This window comes from Siphateles boraxobius, unplaced genomic scaffold, assembly GCF_051911475.1.
Source record: "Siphateles boraxobius isolate OS27281-9 unplaced genomic scaffold, OSU_SipBor_1 6, whole genome shotgun sequence".
In the NCBI taxonomy this organism is placed as follows: domain Eukaryota; kingdom Metazoa; phylum Chordata; class Actinopteri; order Cypriniformes; family Leuciscidae; genus Siphateles; species Siphateles boraxobius.
Window position 1 is genome coordinate 7158139 of NW_027509186.1, and position 12486 is coordinate 7170624.

The 12486-nt window shown below is 43.0% G+C and overlaps 1 protein-coding gene across 1 annotated transcript in view; it reads left to right on the forward strand.

Moving 5' to 3' along the window:
- Positions 1-12486, forward strand: part of dock10 (dedicator of cytokinesis 10) — a 165164-nt gene that overhangs the window by 17999 nt on the left and 134679 nt on the right. The window lies entirely within an intron of this gene.

A 12486-nucleotide genomic window follows, 5' to 3' on the forward strand; every position in this document is an offset into this window, starting at 1 on the left:
GCATCTCACAACTTGCACTTTATTCCCCAATCGAACTTGTGTAACTGTCTGTCACACGTTCTACCGTCCACAGCGTTACTTGATAAACAAAATAGGATAAGAAAGAGAATCAAACAGAAATAACCCGCATACATGGGGTGTTCGAGGCGCGCATACAATACAGACTGCTGACAGTTCAACAGAGCGCGCAGCTCTTAAAGGGGCCACGCCTTATTTCCACTGGTTACAGCCTCCATCCTACTGAACAGGTACCGGTATACAGGGGGAGGGGATCAGGCCGTGAGTGCAGAGACATCTCTGGTGAGTGGTATTTACGACATTAACGTTAAATACAAGTACTCCACAGCGACTCAAGGGGTCGCTGTTTGACAAAAACGGAATTCCTCCACAGTGTGCCTTTAAATATCTACTTCTTTTAGTTTTCTTTAAAATTAAATGGTTTAACTTCTGTGTTTCCGCAGGCGCAGTGAGGAACAAAACACTGAGATTAGGGCAAATCAACTATACGATACCCTCACAAGGGGCGACCAAAATTTCTGACATGCCAGAAATGCAACCGACCATCCGATTGCCGGTTGGGCGAGGATTATCGCCTCTCGTTTCCCCCTGTACACTTCAAGAACACTGCACGACACACGAAAAAGCTGAAAATCGAGTCCGAATCTGGCTCAAAATCAGACAAAAATCGCACAGTGTATGCCCAGCATTACAGTATGTGTTGCCAAACTGCAATTATTTGTTCTAGAGAACCCAGAATAAGATTTATTTACAGAAAGTTGTTGTTCAAAACTTTGGACCGCTCTGACTTTCCTGCAAAAGCTGATCATATGGAAAAAACAAACTGATTACGTGCACACAAGAAAACTGTATATAGTGAGAAGTGCTAGGCCTGCGTTTGCGTTTAAATGCACTGTGTAAGCAACATACTCTAGTCCCCCACCCCAATGCAATTCGTGCCCACAGCCAACAAACCACACACACAGTCATCTGTACACAGTCATTTGTGTATTCCAATCAAACACTGGTTCCTTTTAATTTTCAGGAATGACTCAAGTCTCTGTATGTACACACTTCAACAATGAAATGACAAAAGCACTACTCTAGAATGAGGTCATAAATAAAAGATTGGTACACACTGAAGAGAGCATTGTCTTTGTAAGCTATTACAAAGGAACATTTTGTTTCTCAGATGCATAGCCAATATAAATGTGCTTAGACCACCATAATACTGCCATTTTGCTACATCTACTTTAGGAAGACCAGAACCTCAACAATATTTATCAGATCAGAGCCTCATGGTACAGGTTCTACAAAAAACCTTAAACCTTATATTAAAGCAATAAGTAAAGAGGCCTTTAATTGTATATAGTATACTATGATGTACTGATTCAAGCATATGATTATGCGCTTTGTGAAATGCACTTTCATGTACTTTCCATAACATTATTTAAAGTTAAATTATAAATGTTGTTCTCAATAAGCGCAGAGGCTTGGTGTGGCCAGTGAAAAATCTTGAAAACATTTCTTGTCTCTTGACCAGCATTATTATTGAAATAAGACATTGACTTGTTTCCAGATATCAGCAGTGGACAAAAACAGGAGTAGTGATGGATGGAAAAAGAGACAATGATGTTTAAAGGGTCATGAATATGAACTGCTTTTTTATTTTATAATGTTCTCTGAGGTCCACTTATAATGTTAGCAATATTTTTACCACAAAATATTATAATTTAGAAGTAATAGGCTATTTTCTATCCTGTTTTTGAGCCTCTCTTTGAGGGTGTGTTCACACTTGGCATGTTTGGTTCGATTAAAACGAACCCTGGTGTGATTGCTCTGTTAGTGCGGTTCGTTTGAATAAGTGTGAACGCTGCCATCTGAACCCTGGTACGCACCAAACAAACATTGGTCCATGTTGCGTTCATATTTAATTCGAATCACACCAAAGACATGTAAACAAACAAAAACAGGAAGATGAGACCCTAAAAAGGAAAGAATGATCACGCATAGCTGTTTTTTCTTGTCATAGTTGCTCGCGATATTGCCCACAGTTTGGTACAGGCAGAACCACATCTCCTCGCAGCAGTAATTCATGCCGCTGTTCTGACTCTTTAACACATAAGCTCTTCAAGAGTTCTCAATTGGTCAAAATACCATCATATATAGGCTATGCACATACAGCGAGAGCATATAGTCGGCACGCAGCATTGTTTTGGATGTTCAGTAAAGTTCCTTCTCAAAATAGGCAATACGCTATAAAGGCAGACCAATCAGGTTGTGAATGTATCCCTATGCCTTTAGGTTTATCTTTAGGGTCAGTGATACATTTTTTGTACAATTATTATTATACTTTTTTTTTTTTTTTTTTTTTTTGTGTTCGGACCAAACAAACGATACTCGGTTACTAACGTAACCTCGGTTCTCTCTAGAGAGGGAACGAGTATTGCGTAAGTTTAGCTTACGCTACGGGAAAGATTCATCTTCTCGAGATACTGAAGCCAAAAAATTATCCTTAATTTTGTATTCCTTGTCAACGCAGTGCAGCAGCTAGCAGACCTAGAGCAGGCCATCTCGCGTGCTCATTGGCTGCCCTGCGGGCAACTGGTGCAGCCTACCAGTGAGCCCGGCGTGACGTCACGCCCAATAAAGGGCGCCCGCGCCTTCATAGCGTCACAGCCCGCCAGAATGGGCGTGGCTTAGCGTATAACACTAGGGGCTGTAGGCTGAATTCCCTGGTTTTCGTCGACTGAAGCGAAGTCGCTCGTGGCGCAAGCACGGCCGGTTACGCAATACTCGTTCCCTCTCTAGAGAGAACCGAGGTTACGTTAGTAACCGAGTATCGTTCTCTTACGAGAGGTTCTCTCGTATTGCGTAAGTTTAGCTTACGCTATGGGAACACTTTGTCAACGCCGTGCGCGCCAAGCATCCACATGAGACCCCGAGCTTTCAGGGGAACCCCATAAGTGGAAAAAATAAGGTGGCCAGCCACGCGGGCCATCACTTGTACATAAGCACACATAGGGAATACAGAGCAGCGCGCCGGTCTGTATAGGCACATGGCACATACCCTACTTAGTGCAGCTCAACCAGGAGAGCTGAGTCATGTGAGAGTGATCTGAGCAGGAGATCTGGGTAGAATACACCTCTCCTTCAGACTGACAACAGTTTAGCCTGCAAGGCAGGAACTTCTAGGTTATAAAACCTGACAAAAGTAGACGGGGAGCTCCAGCCCGCCGCTACACATATGTCATGGATAGAAATTCCACTGGACCATGCCCACGAAGAGGCCACGCCTCTCGTGGAATGAGCCCTGATGCCCAGAGGGCATTGCAGACTAAGTGCCCTTCTGGAAAGATGCGGCTAGGTGGCGAACACGGCGCACGCGCTGTGTCGATAAACGAGCCGTCATGGTCACCGAGTCCAGTGCTATTCCTAAAAGGAAATTGACTGGCTGGGCAGTAATGAGCTCTTGGTACAGTTGATCGTGAGACCCAAGCTTTCCAGATGAATGAGAAGCACTGTTCTGTGAGATAGCAGTTCTGTCTCTGACTGTGCCAATATCAGCCAATCGTCCAGATAGTTCATTATTCGCAGCCCCTGACTTCTCAGGGGGGCGAGCGCCACGTCCATGCACTTCGTAAATGTACAGGGTGCCAGGGACAGGCCGAACGGCAGGACGGTGTAATGATATACCTGACCGTCGAAGGCGAATCTCAAAAATTGCCTGTGACGGGGTACTATCTGAATCTGAAAATAGGCATCCTTCAGATCTAGAGAAATAAACCAGTCCCTCGGGCGAACGTGCGTGAGGATTTTCCTGGTCGTAAGCATTTTGAACGGTCTTTTCGCAAGCACTTAGTTCAAATATCTCAGATCTAAGATAGGTCTGAAGGCTCCGTCCTTCTTGGGTACGAGAAAATATCGGCTGTAAAAGCCTGACTCGCTCAGAGAAGGCGGTACCTTTTCTATAGCCCCTTTGGACAGCAGCTTTGCTATTTCTGCGTGAAGTAGGTGTGCTACTTACGCATTCACAATCGTCACGGGCTTGAAAGCGCGGGGGACGGCGAATGAATTGAAGTGTATAGCCCTGCTTTATTGTGCTCAACACCCATTCTGAAATCCCTGGGATAGTTTCCCACGCAGCTATGTGAGCCGCTAGGGGGGAAATCGCCATTTGCGGGCTTGTGAAAACTGAACCGGAGCCGAAAGCGCGGTGCGCGCGCTCTCGGTTCTGGGCAATGGCTGCTCGCTGAAAAGCCGAAACCGGCTGATTTATGTGAGATGTCCCAATCATAAGGGATGGGGAACAGTCTTTTGTCATTTTTTGACGCGCGAGCAGCGCTCCGGGCAGGAAAGCTTCCTGTAAGCGTGAGCGCGTGTGCGCGGGCACGAGACTTACAAGTGTATTTGATGCCCCGATCATAATGGATGGGGAGCGTTTTATTAATGCCCTGCGTTTTGTGATAACACTTAAACGCGCAGGCGCAGCCCGGGGGGAGGTTAGTGTTAGCAAGCGTGAACGCACTCAGGCGGGCACGAGACTTACATTCATAACCTGCTTTCTTTTGTGAAACTGACCCGGAGCCGAAAGCGCGGCGCGCGCACTCTCGGTCCTGGGCAATGGCTGCTCGCTGAAAGCCGAGACCGGCTGATTTATGTGAGATGTCCCAATCATAAGGGATGGGGAACATTCTTTTTTCACTCTTTGACGCGCGAGCAGCGCTCCGGGTGGAAAAGCTTCCTGTAAGCGTGAGCGCGGGCACTAGACTTACAAGTGTATTTGACGCCCCGATCATAATGGATGGGGAACGTTTTATTAATGCCTTGCGTTTTGTGATAACGCTTAAACGCGCGGGCGGAGCCCGGGGGGAGGTTTGTGTTAGCAAGCGTGAACGCACTCTGGCGGGCACGAGACTTACATTCATAACCTGCTTTCTTGATCGTGTAACAGAGCGGGCAGATAGTGGGCACAGACTTGTGGACACATTTCTTACATTCAACACTCGAGCGGCTTTTCTGCGCTTCATGAGAGTGTGCTCTGCGAGGTTCGGAGTGCTTATGTGTAGTGGTGAACACTGGGGCGTGGGCACTTTCATTACACTTACAACACCGACGGCATGAGCCGGACCAGACATTTTACTCATTTTGAGATTTTTCTGGGTCGCCGTGAAAACGGCGTTTGTGAGCAGGCGAGAGGGTCAACAGACCGGCTCGTTGGCTGCTAATTGAACCACTGCAGTAGCCTGTTTGAAGGGGACTGACAGGGAATAAACTTAAACACGCACGTCTTTTCGGAGGCGATGTGTCTGTTAGTAAGCGTGAGCGCTCGTGAGCGGGCACGTAACTTACATTCTTAATCTGACATTATACTCACTTGAGATTTCTCTGGGTCGCCGCGAGAACGGCGGATGTGTGCAGGCGAGCGGGTTGCATTACCGGCTCGTTGGCTGCCAAATACACCACTGCAGTAGCCTTATCTAAGGGGACTGACATGGCGAGACATTTCGACGGTGGCGCGCAAGCCTGTCCGGGTCATGCAGAGAGCTCTAGAGGGCTCTGCATGACGCGCGAACGGGGACGCGAGGGCGGGGTAGCTCTCTTGTAACGTAAAGAGAGCTAGCCGCGTGCTCGGGAGCAGAACTGGAACAGTGTTTGTACGAGGGCGCGCGCACGAGTAGTGCGCACGGGACCTACATGTAACACAGATGATGCCCGTCCGGGTCATGCAGAGAGCTCGAGAGGGCTCTGCATGACGCGCGAACGGGGATACGAGGGCGGGGTAGCTCTCTTGTAACGTAAAGAGAGCTAGCCGCGTGCTCGTACGTGTCCCTTGGCCTCATTCTCAGATGCGACGGCAGTGAGGCTCGTGAGCGGCAGCTGCGCGTCGGTGAGGAGAGGCGGGGGGTGTTGAAGGCTTCGAGTCGAGCCCGCAGGGTCGACAGCGGAAGCGCTTCACAGCCGGAAGTGCGAGGCGTCTTAAAAAAGACACTCGCTGCTCTTTTAGAATAGGTTTTAGAATAGGTTTTAGCAAGGTAAAGGATACGTCGCCGGATAGCGTAGCTCGCACGGATGGCTGAAGGTGGCGAAGACGGCCGGCTTCCTCAGCGCTCTCCTAAGCTGGCTGTCCGCTGTTCGACGGCGGCGGTGGCTTCTCTCAGATCCAGCGATGCGAAGAGCTCGCTGAAGAGACGAAAATCAGGGAATTCAGCCTACAGCCCCTAGTGTTATACGCTAAGCCACGCCCATTCTGGCGGGCTGTGACGCTATGAAGGCGCGGGCGCCCTTCATTGGGCGTGACGTCACGCCGGGCTCACTGGTAGGCTGCACCAGTTGCCCGCAGGGCAGCCAATGAGCACGCGAGATGGCCTGCTCTAGGTCTGCTAGCTGCTGCACTGCGTTGACAAGGAATACAAAATTAAGGATAATTTTTTGGCTTCAGTATCTCGAGAAGATGAATCTTTCCCGTAGCGTAAGCTAAACTTACGCAATACGAGAGAACCTCTCGTAAGAGAACCAAGCTAACCAATCTAGAAGTGTAACGCACCCTGAAACACTCCATTTTGACTGGCATGCCACGTTAAAGACTTAAACTAAACGCACACTTCTCTGATTGGGTAGATGTTTTGCATATTAAAATAATTTTCAACATCCCCGTCATTACAAGTGTGGAATTGTTTTGATAACTTCTGATGTTGAAAAATGGCAAACAGTGAAATTCGACCATACACGTTTGAGCCAGTGTCTGATCCTGAATCAGAAGACAACGAACCTACACCTCATATACCAAGGATACTCCAGTCTGCGACAGCATAGTAATTAATAGTGTTCATCTGCAATTGATTTTTTAATGGCTAATGCCGATATCTTGGAGGAGCCCTAACACTGCACATTTTAGATGTCTCTCTTATCTGACAGGTTCATTGGAGATCTTGGAGTGCTAATGAGCTGATCAGTTGAATCAAGTGTGTTTGATTAAATTTGCAGTGTTGGGGGAACGTCAGGATTGGGAACCACTGTTTTATGCCCGTACACATTGTACGATTTTGGGCTGTCCAAGATGAAAGATGATTAATCATGGCGATTTCTGTGGTCGTGGCTCCTAAACGGTGGTCCTAACTTCGTACAGAGAGAGGGGTTCAAAGATGGACGTTTTCATGGTCTTGTGATCAAAGATAGCCTGCGATAATTTTTTGACAGTGTCGGAAAAGTAGCATGATCATCTCACAGTGTGTTTGCTGTTCTACTGACTAGCCAATAAAAAAGCACTAAAACTAATTACCTCAAGCTCCATTTGCAAGCCAAGTTGGCCTCTTTTCCCCTAGCCATGACCAAACATTACAGTTTAGTTTATATGCTTTACTATGCAGTCATTTAACCATGTACAAGATAAGTAACATTTTTACATTTATCTGACGCTTTTATTCAAAGCGACTTACAATTGCTATATATGTCAGAGGTCGCCCGCCTCTGGAGCAACTAGGGGTTAAGTGTCTTGCTCAGGGACACAATGGTATCTCACAGTGGATTCGAACCCGGGTCTCTCACACCAAAGGCACGTGTCTTATCCACTGCGCCATCACCATCTATTTTTCACAAAATAAAATGAATAAAATGTTATTCATTAATGGAAATGAATTGCTAATATCCCCAAAAATGCAATCAACAATGAATAAATGTATTTATTCAGTGACATGGAGTGCTTTGTCAATATGTATTCACAAGACATCAAAAATGTGAACGCAAACAGAAAACCGAACATGAATGAAGCAACAGTACGAAATGTGAATCACAATATCCTATTCCTAACCATTCTCTAAAACATGGAAAATTAATATGGAATTCACAGTAACACCTAAACGTCTTATAGTGATAATAATTTGGCATACTGAACTATTTATTATTATTTTGGGAACTAGTTTGAGCAAAGAATTGATGTATTGTGGTGTTCAAGCCAATCTCCCTCAGGTTGTATAGTAGAATAGTTGGCGTTAGCACCAGTATCATTAGTGTGAAAACTTTGCAGCATCATTACTTTCACATGTTGTTGATTCATGTTTTATATGTTGATACATCAAATAACTTGTTTGGTTACAGCTAATTAAGTACACTTGCAATTCAGCCTGTAGCTCTGTAGCTTCCAGCTCTGTTCTATGGATCAAGGCTTGCATTTCACATCCTGCCCATGCCATGATCATGTGCGAAGTACTTACAGGTTATGTTTTAATGCCGAACTGGGTTTCTTTGCTAGTAAAAGTACTTCCTCATTATCACTGTCAACTCTCTTCCTTTCTGGCTCTTCCTGGCTTCTCTGGCTGTTAATGACAATACCAGACAACATTTTTTTTGGTAAAACTTGTCTCTGTGTGCATTGTTAGCCATCTTTGCGATTTTAATGTTATTGTTTCCTTTGGATGAATTCCTTGTGTTGTAGCATTTGTCATTTGACAACAGCATTAGATAAAAATGTCTGCAAAATCAATTTATGGAATGCTATGTGTGTCCCAAAATGGGACACTTTGTGTGTCCCAAAGTGTGTCCCAAGACTGCTTTTAAGACACAGTTAAAAACATATCTGTTTAACATGTACTTCGCCTAAATGTGATTATATGTGCCCTTTGTGATTGTAAAGTTGTGCGTCAGTGTTAAATGTATTATAACGGTACCATGTAAAGCGACCTTGAGCTTTGGAAAGGCGCTATATAAATAAAACTTCTTCTTCTTCTTCTTCTTCTTCAAAATGTCCCATAAAGATGGCAATATCTGAAATTCTTGTCCTTGTGGGGATATTTTTTGGTCCCCGTACTTATAAATCATACTAAGTGGTGTTTTTTTTTTTTAAATGTATAAATGCAGAAAGTTTTATGTGATGGGTAGGTGTATGTCTTTGTATGTCTGTGGAAAGTTCCCATAAAATGTGAAAGCCTAACGTGTGTTTGTGTGTGTGTGTGTGTGTGTGTGTGTGTGTGTGTGTGTGTGTGTGTGTGTGTGTGTGTGTGTGTGTGTGTGTGTGTGTGTGTGTGTGTGTGTGTGTGTGTGTGTGTGTTTCACTTGATTAATAAGACTACAGTAGACAATTAATACAAGTAAAATTAAAGCTGCAAGCAGCATTTATCGGTGTTCAGGCAGTTGAGGCAGTTAAGCTCAAAAGCATCAGAAGACATTACGTTTTATGGTGCAAGCATTTATCAATGACATCATAGATGGAATAGACCATGTTTTAGCATGATTTACCATGATATAACAAATTTTAGTGTGATTTTTCATGATTTACCATGTTCCAGTATGAATTACCATGAATCTAGCATGATTTACGATAGTCTACCATGATATACCAAGTTCTAGTATGACTCACTATGATTTACCCTTTTCTAGCATGGTTTACCACAATTGAACACATTGTAGTATGATTTAATATGATTCTAGCATGACTTACCAGTTTACCATGATTTACCATGTTATAGGATGATTTACCATAATATACCACATTCTAGAATGATTTACCAGGATTGTAGCATGATTTACCATGATTCATCACATTGCTAGCATGATTTGCCATGATACACCATGTAATAGTATTATTTACTATGATTAACCACATTACTAGCATTAATGTGAAGTGTCAGTAGCAATGAAGTGATAAACTGACAAAAAATGATTGTCTTATAATAGTTAACATGGAAAAACAGGTTTGCTCTAGTGCAGAATAGTGGTGAAAATCAAGTCTGTCATAATGAAACTGAGCCAATAAGTGGTCTTTTACTGCCCTCTGCTGGCCATTATGCTTATTAATAAAGGATAACACACACACACACACACAAAGATAAATGTTGTTGTTTTTTCAATGCTATTGGGATGTGTCATTATGAAAATATACTTTAATGGTATATAAGCATTTCACATAATGTCTTTGTACTATTAATCCGATTATTCAGCATTTATTCAGAAATATAGGACTACACACAGACACACACACACACACACATTATGTTGTAGATACAGACATTTGAACTATGTGATGGAAAAACAAAATGTTTACTGCAAGTCTCCTTCAGGATTCACATTTCTCAATGTGCTACAATAGTCAGCAGCAATACTTCAATAGATGAATTTTGACTAAATGTGAGTGTAAATATTAAAATAGTGATTTTATAAAGTGTAAATAACAATTATAGAATTATATTAGCTAGCAGCATGACAAAATGACTATTTTAAACAGCAGGGGGCAGTAGAATATCACTTATTGGCTTAATATGCCATTATGTTCATATCATTTTCACCTTTTTAACTGTTATAGAGGCATATTTGCTCCAATCTGTCTGAAAACTGTCATGCTTATTTAGAGTCACATGTTCTGACTTGTTTTTAAGAAGATCTGAGCATTCATTGAAGAGATATAGGCTTTCGGGGACACTTGGTCAAGGCCACATTTTGAAGTGACCCTATTAAAGTCATCCAAATGCAGACGTTCAACTTTTTCAGACAATTATTGATCTAGAGAGTCCAGTGTATTGTACTGCACTGGTTTTTAACATTATGATATGAACATTATATGATCATAGATGGAAAAGACCATTTACAGCTAATACAGGCAATTTACCATAGGAAATATATGGTTTTGAAGCTTTTTAACAGTTATAGCGCCACCTATGGTCCGATCTCCATGAAACTTTGCATACTTCTTCACCATGTTATGACACATATGCTCGGTTTGGGCTGCACGATGCGTTTTAGGTTTTTTTTTTTTTTTTTAAATAGCAATTACAAAGGTCTTCAGCACTTCGTGCTTGAACACCTAATAATAATGAGACCTTTTTGACAGTTATAGCGCCACCTATGGTCCGATCTCCATGAAACTTTGCATGCTTCTTCACCATGTTATGACACATATGCTCATCAATTTTTGTGGAGTTCTGATCTTTTATTTATGATTTATAGGCTTTTGACTGTATTTTGCCACACCCCTTTTCTAAATGACCCTGTTACAGCCACCCAATTGCAAAATTTCAACTTTTTTTCGATAATTATTGATCTAGAGAGTCCAGAGAATAGGCCTAGACTGGTTTGGTTCCGATCGGGCGACAAACCAGGGACTAGTTCGCAAAAGTAGGTTTTGGACAAAATCCGACATAACTTTTTTTTTTTTTTTTTGCTTAAATCGAAATCGGAGATATACATATTGTCTGTCTTAAGCCAAGGACCAACGGCCTAGGAGTTATGAGCAATTTAGTACTTTTGGTTGCTGTAGCGCCACCTATGGGCCAATTGGGGTCATACTCTGAAGTGTGGCCTACCATCTGGCCGAGATTCAAGTCTCTAGGCCTTACGGTTTGGGCTGCACGATGCGTTTTAGTTTTTTTTTTTTTCAAATAGCAATTACAATGGGTTTTCAGCACCTCGTGCTTGAACACCTAAAAATGCAGATGTGAGTGCTTGACCAACAACGCATTGCAAGTGTGAAATCCTGTTGTACATGCTTAACAAGTGTTCTTGCATTATGACGAGGAATCCCTACTCAAGAAGTCACCTGATGGAGTTTTGGTTCCTTGCCACTGTTGCCTTTTTCGCCTTTCTTCGCCTTTGTCGCCATTGGCTTTTGGCTTGCTGAGTTGGGGACATTTACTTTTATATTTAACAATATTATCACAAAATTATTTTCCTGTTATCTCTGTAAAGCTGCTTTGAAACAATCTGTATTGTAAAAAGTGCTATATAAATAAAGGTGACTTGACTTGACATGAGGTGATAGTTACCTTCAAATGTATGTGCCATGCTAGAAGCATGTGTTAACGTTTATCTAGCTAGCTTAACTAGTTTAACTAAATATAAATTTCAAACACAGCAGATGTGCCCAACACACATAAGAAAACCAATGACCCCATTCCCCTAGTTGAATTCAATTCACATTTATTTGTATAGTCAGTCTGATGTCCCCTCTCCCACTGTGGTTCTTGTTTCAGTCTGTGGGAATGTTTCAGTTCTCTCTGGACCATGTCAGGCTCCTCTTTGATTTTACCAAGTTGCTGGACTTTGGACTACAGCTCTGGCCATGTGCATGCCTGAGTGTAATATTCTATTTAAAAAGGTACCTAAAAGATACCTAAATTGGTTTTGGAGTCTCCTATGTGATTGGTCTACCGCTTACAGCGCGTATCGGAAACAAAATGGCTATTACCATTTCTGAATTTCAGCTCCAGATCTCCCTCAGTCATATACATAGTGATTCAAACTTTAACAATGGCATTGATTTTACCATATGAATTCCAGCCTTTTGAAGTGCATGCAAAGTGTATGCTTTAGCAGCATAGAAATCAATCTTCTTGACATATCGACAACACAAACCAAACTCTTCCAGTCTCAGCTATACCTAAAAATGTTCAAGGGTCAAAGTAGATGTTGTTACCGGGCAGCCAATGAAGACCATAGGCTGGCTTCATGCTAATTTGTTACATTGTTAAGGTTCGTAACAGGAATTGACTTATTTCGGCA